Raw genomic sequence first — 7,298 nt, 5'->3', positions numbered from 1 at the left:
CCTTGACCACCCAGCTGCCATGTCTAACCTTGTTGCATGATGTTTTTGTTTAGTGTTGTTTTGGAATTGAGGGAAATGATGGGCATTCGTTCAGGCGAACTAACGTGGACGCTGGGTGGGCTGGCGAGAGACTTCCAGCTCGTCTGAAAACCATCCAGACATAGGGCCCCAAATTGATCACTGGGCACCGGCTGTGTACTGCGTGTGTCTGGGCCCGGCTGCACGCCACCCTCAGCTTCCTTCTAGCAGACTCTGGTGCGGCCTTCTTACAACAGGAAAGGGCACTCCACAGAGTCAAATGGCAGAGACTCGTGCACAATTATCTGGTCAGTTGAAGCAAAAGAAAATAGTCATTTGTCCAATTGTCCAAATTAGCTCTCTGGACTGTCCTGAATGCTCAGGATAATTGTGTGGGCCTCCACTTCAGCTCCGTGCTCTGGCTAAGACAGACCATTTAAATGAGACGCCATTCGGTACAAGGTACATGTCAATTAGAGTTCGTGAAATTAGACCATAGGGTTTAGCGTTTTCTGTTTGTCAACTAGTCTCCTAAAGTTGTTTGTAGCTAATCATCCCAATTCCGCCACTAGTAATCACTGTTTCATTTTATAGATGTCATAGAGGCAGAAGGGGCCTTGGTTTCCGTCATGTGGTCTCGTGGAGAAAGTGCTGAGGGAATCACGTGGTTTTTTAACTTGGCATTCTGACTCAGGACCCCGTGACGGACCTCCGTTTTCATTGCCAGTTGGGCAGAGACCATCTTCCCCTCCTCTCCCAACCAGCCCCCCTTTCCCAGATGGGGAAACTGAGACCCCCGCAAGAGGGGCTCCCCAAGGTCACATGACTAGCCCAAGCCAGGGCTGGAGCTAGAACCTTCAGCGTTCCCGTCTCCAGACCAGGACCATTTCGGCTCCTGCCATTTGAATTGTTCATTTCTTTCCATGAAATTAAATGACCTTCTACGAGAAAGACTTAATGGTCAAGATGTGATGTGGTAAAGGCTTCCTCAAGGATTTTTTACCTTATTACAGAGATTAGACCAGACTGAGGCTAAGAGAGATTTGCAAACAGTGGCATCTCATTATCCCTAGTTCAGTTTTTCATGTAATTGGTGTGAAGAGATTACCGCTGATGAGTAAGCCTCTGCCGAACAGAAAATAATGATTCTTCTGTGACGTGACATGGTATACATACGTGTGTGTGTGTTTGGGGGTGTTTATGAAAGGTACACGTACACATAAAATGCTTACCAAGATGGATCGTGTCATTTTAAAGTTGTAAACGATAAGAAATAGGCTTGAGCAAAACTGATCTTACAATTGCCTGAGAATGTAACACTTCATTTCCGCACTATGCAATGGCTAGAAATTGATTTTTTTTTTTTAAATCCAATTAAGCCTCAAGGTTGGTTATCCATTTAAAAGGTCGGCTGAGTTAAACAATGACAGTACCTTCAGTTCATGCTAATAATTAAATTTACACAGAACTCGAGCGTTTTCCATCATGCCTCATGGAAGCAGACATCCTGTGTATTGCACAAAAATGTTCCGCGGAAGTCACCCCTCTCCCCTGCCCCACCCCGGTGCCTGCATGCCAGCCGAGCATGAACCCTGACCGGGTCAGTCCGCAGGCCCCCGGCCGCCATCCCTGTGGCTTCTTCCCTGGCATTCCCACAGAACACCGCGGAACGCCCTGATGCCCGCTCACCTCCCGTCTCCCCCTTCCTCCGGCCCCAGGGGTGTTGGGAGACTGCAGGTAACCTCGTTTAAAGAGAAAAAAGAGGGGGCTTCTGGCATGTGTACCCCTGGCGTACCCATGAAACTACTCTGTTTCACGTGCTGCCGAGTTTCTAACGTGACAAATAAATCACGTTTTAAAAATAGTACTTTGCGGTGCGTATTGACTCTTTGTTCCCAATGTGTTAAGGAAAAGACTTCAAAATGTCTCTTGATGGTACTCGTAGGTGATGTTTAAGTACTTGACCTTATGAAGGTGTTAGGCGAACCAGGAACCCGATTGGCACGCTTTTTACCCTGTTTGGGTTGTAACGTCACTCCCATTTTGTAAAGCACCGAGATGGGATATTTGATCTTGTGTCAAATCTTATTTCAAACCTAGCATTTTAACCTGCGTTGTAGTGTAAGGAAGGTCATGCCAATTCAGTACTTTCCGTCCGTAACTATGAACCAGGCTGAAAGATGGAACCTTCCAGATTTAGTGAGGAAAAAATATATATATATTGAATTTCCCTCTCAGGGCCCTGAAGAAAAACTAACAATTCCTGCTAAGTTTTCTGTCCCCCACCCCACCCCCACCTCACACCCCCCAGCTGCCCAAATCCTCAGCCACAGTCTGTGATCCTTTCTTACTTTTTCAAAGATCCACGTTCAGCCAATGCCTGTAGATGTGTTTCTTCACACAGGCGTGTCCCCGAGGAAAAAAACGCGGCTCAGGTTTTTGAAGATGGAATCATTTCTGATGCGCTAGAGAAACATGTCACTTTAAAGGACCCTGTAAGTGCAGGGTTTCCTGAAGAAAAGCTTTCTTGATCAAAATAAACATTTGCGCCCCCTCAGTGTGCTTTGCTGTACACCTTCCTTCCCATCTGCTATGTTGCTTCAAGGAAGGTGGAACGACACTCGGCCTCGTAATTACTTCTCAATTCCTTTCTGCACTCCCCCTCCCCGGGTCCCCGGTCTTCCACAGGCCCTTGCAAACTTTCGCGGGGACGGAACTAATTCTGTCAGTGTTCAGAAGTAAATAAGAATCTGGTCCCTGGGACAGGACGGTTATTACTAGCCCAACACAGCGGCCTCCCTGGGAGGGTAATTTAGGCTGCCCGAGCGCCAGGGACTGCCCAGAGCAGCCGGCCCAGACCCTCACTTTATCGAAAATTCCTAAAAACAGATGTTCGAAGGAACCCTTTTTGCTGTTAGTAAGTGGTTCCTCCGGTACATTTTTTTTGTAAAGATTTTTTTTTAATGTTTTATTTCTAGGAGAGAGAGAGAGAGAGACAGCGTGAGCAGGGGAGGGTCAGAGAGAGAGGGAGTCACAGACTGAAACAGGCTCCAGGCTCTGAGCCGGCAGTCAGCACAGAGCCCGACGCGGGGCTCGAACCCGCGAACAGTGAGATCATGACCCAAGCGAAAGTCGGACGCTTAACCGACTGAGCCACCCAGGCGCCCGATCCTCCGGTACATTTTTATTAACAATCTCTCATCCCACTGGTCACAGATCTTTAGGGGAGATCACAGAATGTGCTTTTTTGAGCAAAGTGCACGCGAGATGACACGTAGGATACTGTCTTGTGTGTCGAAATGTGAATATGTATAAACGTGCTTTTGGTTTTGTTTTTCCAAAAAGAAACAGGAAAGATAAACCAAAACCTGATAAAAGTGGTTGCCTCTGGGGGGATGAGTGGGAAAGGAGTAGAAGGTTCAGGGAGCATCTCTGAGCCTTCCTTCATGCAGTTGCAACTCCTGAGCCACATAAATGTTGTTCGTCTTCAGAAAATAAACTTTAAAAAATGAAAACAGCAAGCCGTTCAGTTCAATACAAACAGGCACAGGAATGTAGGAAGGAGATGGATGCGCCATACAGAAACCAAGGAAATGTCTAAGACACCGGCGGGGTGATGCTAAGAACAAAAAGAACTTTCCAACTTGAGGTACTGGGTTTGTTGTCATGAGTGCTATCGAACAAACACTCCAGTATCCACCGAAGGGTGAGTGGGGCCTCGGGTCCTCACTGTGGGAGAAGAAAGTACCAACATAGGGTGGGCACGTGAGGACAAGCCCAGTAACGTGGGCTTCGAATCAGAGGAATCCGTGTGAACCCATAATGTTAAAAAAAACCCAAATCCTCCTTCTGTCTCCCAAAAGAATCAGGAACAGTGACAGGAGAGGAGGAGCGGGCACGCTTCCCACGCAGCACTGGGTTTCCAGATGGAAATCGAAACGGCCATTCCCCCGACGTCAAGGAGACGGGGCTCCCGTGAGGCCCTGCAGACTCTTTGGTTTGGGGCGGGGAAGGAGCAGAGTGAGCCTGGGGACCATCTTCTCCTTCCAGGGAGGACAGAAGTCCTCAAAGACGGATGGTGACATGCGGAAAAGACACAGGGGAGGGGCACTGGGGGGCTCAGTTGGTTAAGCATCTGACTTCCGCTCAGGTCATGACCTCACAGCTTGTGAGTTCGAGCCCTGTGTCGGGCTCTGTGCTGACAGCTCAGAGCCTGGAGCCTGTTTCGGATTCTGTGTCTCCCTCTCTCTCTGACCCTCCCCTGCTCATGTTGTCTCTCTCTCTTTCTCAGAAATAAGTAAAACATAAAAAACTTAAAAAAAAAAAAAAAAAGACTTCCAGGTGGAAAACGTGGAAGGGACAATTCGGCTAGAAAATCACCATGTTGCAACCAGTGCATGATTGAGGCAGAGAATGTCACTGGATGGGAAAGCTTTTGGGGGAGAGTTCAGGAAACAGAAAAGGTCCGGATCTCAGAGGGTCCACACACTTGGAAGAGGAGACTGAGCTGAATGCTATTAATGATGAGGAGGGAAATGGACCTTTACCGTGAAGAGATCTGGTCGACACCACTTAAACCCAGTAGCCCTGCTGGGCCATAGCAGGAGCCACGTGGGTTAGGTGGCTCTGGATGACGTGCAGTGGGAAACACAGTGTGTTTAAGCCGAATCTAATCGTAAGGAAACACTCCCATGAATGCAGACCACAGGGCTTCAACGAGACACGTCAATGTCAGGAAACACAAAGGCAAGGATTGTTCGGGAATCAAGGAGACCAAATAGAATAGACAACCAGGCGGAAGGGCTGGTCTTTATTTGGGTTCTGGAGTTTTAAAAGGCAATGAAGGACATTTTGGGGACAATTAAACACATTTCAATGTGGACTGTGTATAGATAATGGTATTGTTTCAGGGTTCGTTTTCGGTGGGTCTGATCAGGATATTATCGTGATTATGTGGGCTTGTGACCTTGTTCCTAAGAGATACATGCTGACATGTTTAGTGTATTTAGTGTTTGCAACCAACTTCAAATCGTACAGGAAAAAGTCTATGTCCACACACACACACACACACACACACACACACACACATCATGGACCCAGGTAAAGGGTATACAAGTGTTCACTAGACTTGTTTTTCAACTTTTCCAGAAGTAAATGGATTTTTCAAAACTTCTAGAGAAATGTGATTTTCATGGCTATTAGTTCATTTTCAATCCTTCAGGGAACATTTGGCACAAATCTGGGTGGCATGCCTGACCCAAGATTTACAAAGCGTAACTGAGGCGCTCTCCGACACCCAGGCACTTACTGGTGGCGAGGGCAGGTGCCTCCGTTCCGTCTGGGTGTGTGAAGCAGCAGATCACTATCCGCCGGGAATGAACCCCACCTTGACTTCATGTTAGTCTTGACTGAGGCACTTGCACTGGCTCTGTGACCCACGAGATCAAGTTCAAACTCTGTGGCTCAGAGTACTTCTCATGTGCACTTTATGCGTGCACTTGAACTTCGCATGAACAAATCACTTATCGGGGATCAGACCACCCGGGACACCTCAGCTCGTCCTTGGCTGTCTCGTCCCAGCTCAGTCTTGCCCCAGAGACTGGATTTCTGAGTTTTACTGCTCTCTTTGCTCCCGCAGCTCTGCGCCCATGCATGCATGATTCGTGCCCACCCCCCACCCCCCTACACACCCACATGCCATTGTACCCCCAAAGCCTGACCTGGCTTAGAGTTCTTGGCAACTGATACTCAATAAGCATCTACTGAATAAAGGAATGAGCGACAGTACTAGAAATAACCAACAAGCACTCCAGGGGAATGCGTGTTCCTCAGATCAGAATAATGGAATCTGGGAATCTCGTGGCAATCAGTGTAAGCAGGCATCAGAGGAGGTTTTCTACAGACGTGAAATTAATATATGAATGCACATCTCATTCGCCAAGAGCCATCTGACAGCGTACGATCCCAGAAATGTGTTTTAGAATGTGAACGGTACCAAGAGCTTCCCCCTGAGTCCTGGGAATTTTATTCTGATTTCTTCCAGGTTTAGGTCTTGTTCCCCAGCTGCTGAAGCCTGAACGCCCCGTTGAATTCGGGATGAGTCGCACCTCATCAAAAACATAAGTTAACTTCTTGGGTTGCATTAAAGATCCGGTAAGTTGTTTTAAATTTTCATTTTTTTGAAGAAAATGAAGTTGAGGTGCATTTTTCATTGACAGTGAAATATATACTAAGCTGTGGATTAATACCTTCATAAAAATTTATCTAAACAAAGTGCTGCCCGTCTTATTTATGTTGGCGTCTGTCAAGTCTGCAGTGCAAAGGGGAAGTACTTTCCTGGAATATATTTGTATCTGTCACAAGCTACATCTTGAGGAAATTGGCAGGCATTTGAAGTGAAATAACTCCTTAGCGGTCTGTTTAGTTTGGATTTCTTCGACTGGGGGTGGGGGGAGGGGACGCTTTGAACGAAAAATCAGGACTATCTGCTCCTAACAAGCATCTAGCATTTCCCTGGCTTTGTGTATCCTAAGTGTTCTCCAAACGCTGGTTGGATTGGGTAATCTCGTTCATCCTTTCTCGGGGCCGTTGGGGTTATTATTCTCCTCTTAAATATGAAAGAATTCTCAAAGGAAAGAATCTCTAGAATGATCTCTCTACCAGCAGTTTCTCTCCCCCTCCAACTCCCTGCACTCAAACCTGCCAGATCCGGCTTGCTAAAAGCGAGGCTTGGATCCTTCCGCAGGCAGAAGTCTCTGGAGTGAATCCCTGGCTTAAACCACAGCCCTCTCCTTCCCTGTTGTCTGGGACCCTCTGAGACCCTCTGATCGTCTCCCTGGGGTTCAGAGCCCCGTGGACACGTGGACACTCTGGGTCTGGGCTCTCCTCCTAGTTTCTCCTCCCTGAATGCTTTCCCCTGCCCTGCTTGTGTAGGCAAGTCCCATTTCACCCTCCAGGACAAAGCTCCCGGCCCTCCCCCTTGCAGAAGCTCCCCCACGGCCTCACCCCTGCCGGCGGAGTGCCCTGTGCCTTTGCGTCGTATTTGCAAACAGAGAAAAATAAAACAAAACAAAACAGTGATAGATCATACAAGCTCTTCTCGTACCCTTTACAATGTGTGAAAACATTCAGCTGCTGTAAAATCTTTTGAGGAAAATAAGATCCAATTAGCGTCGACTTTCATGTGGGGAAAGCCGAGGGTTTTCGAAGGAATCCCTTTCACGGATTCAACAACTGCACCTGTTCTGTGCGGGGCACTGGAGCAAGGAGGCGATGCAAGC

The sequence above is a fragment of the Hyaena hyaena genome, unplaced genomic scaffold, assembly GCF_003009895.1.
Source record: "Hyaena hyaena isolate Hyena2069 unplaced genomic scaffold, ASM300989v1 scaffold_119, whole genome shotgun sequence".
In the NCBI taxonomy this organism is placed as follows: Eukaryota; Metazoa; Chordata; class Mammalia; order Carnivora; family Hyaenidae; genus Hyaena; species Hyaena hyaena.
This window is presented reverse-complemented; position numbering follows the sequence as displayed.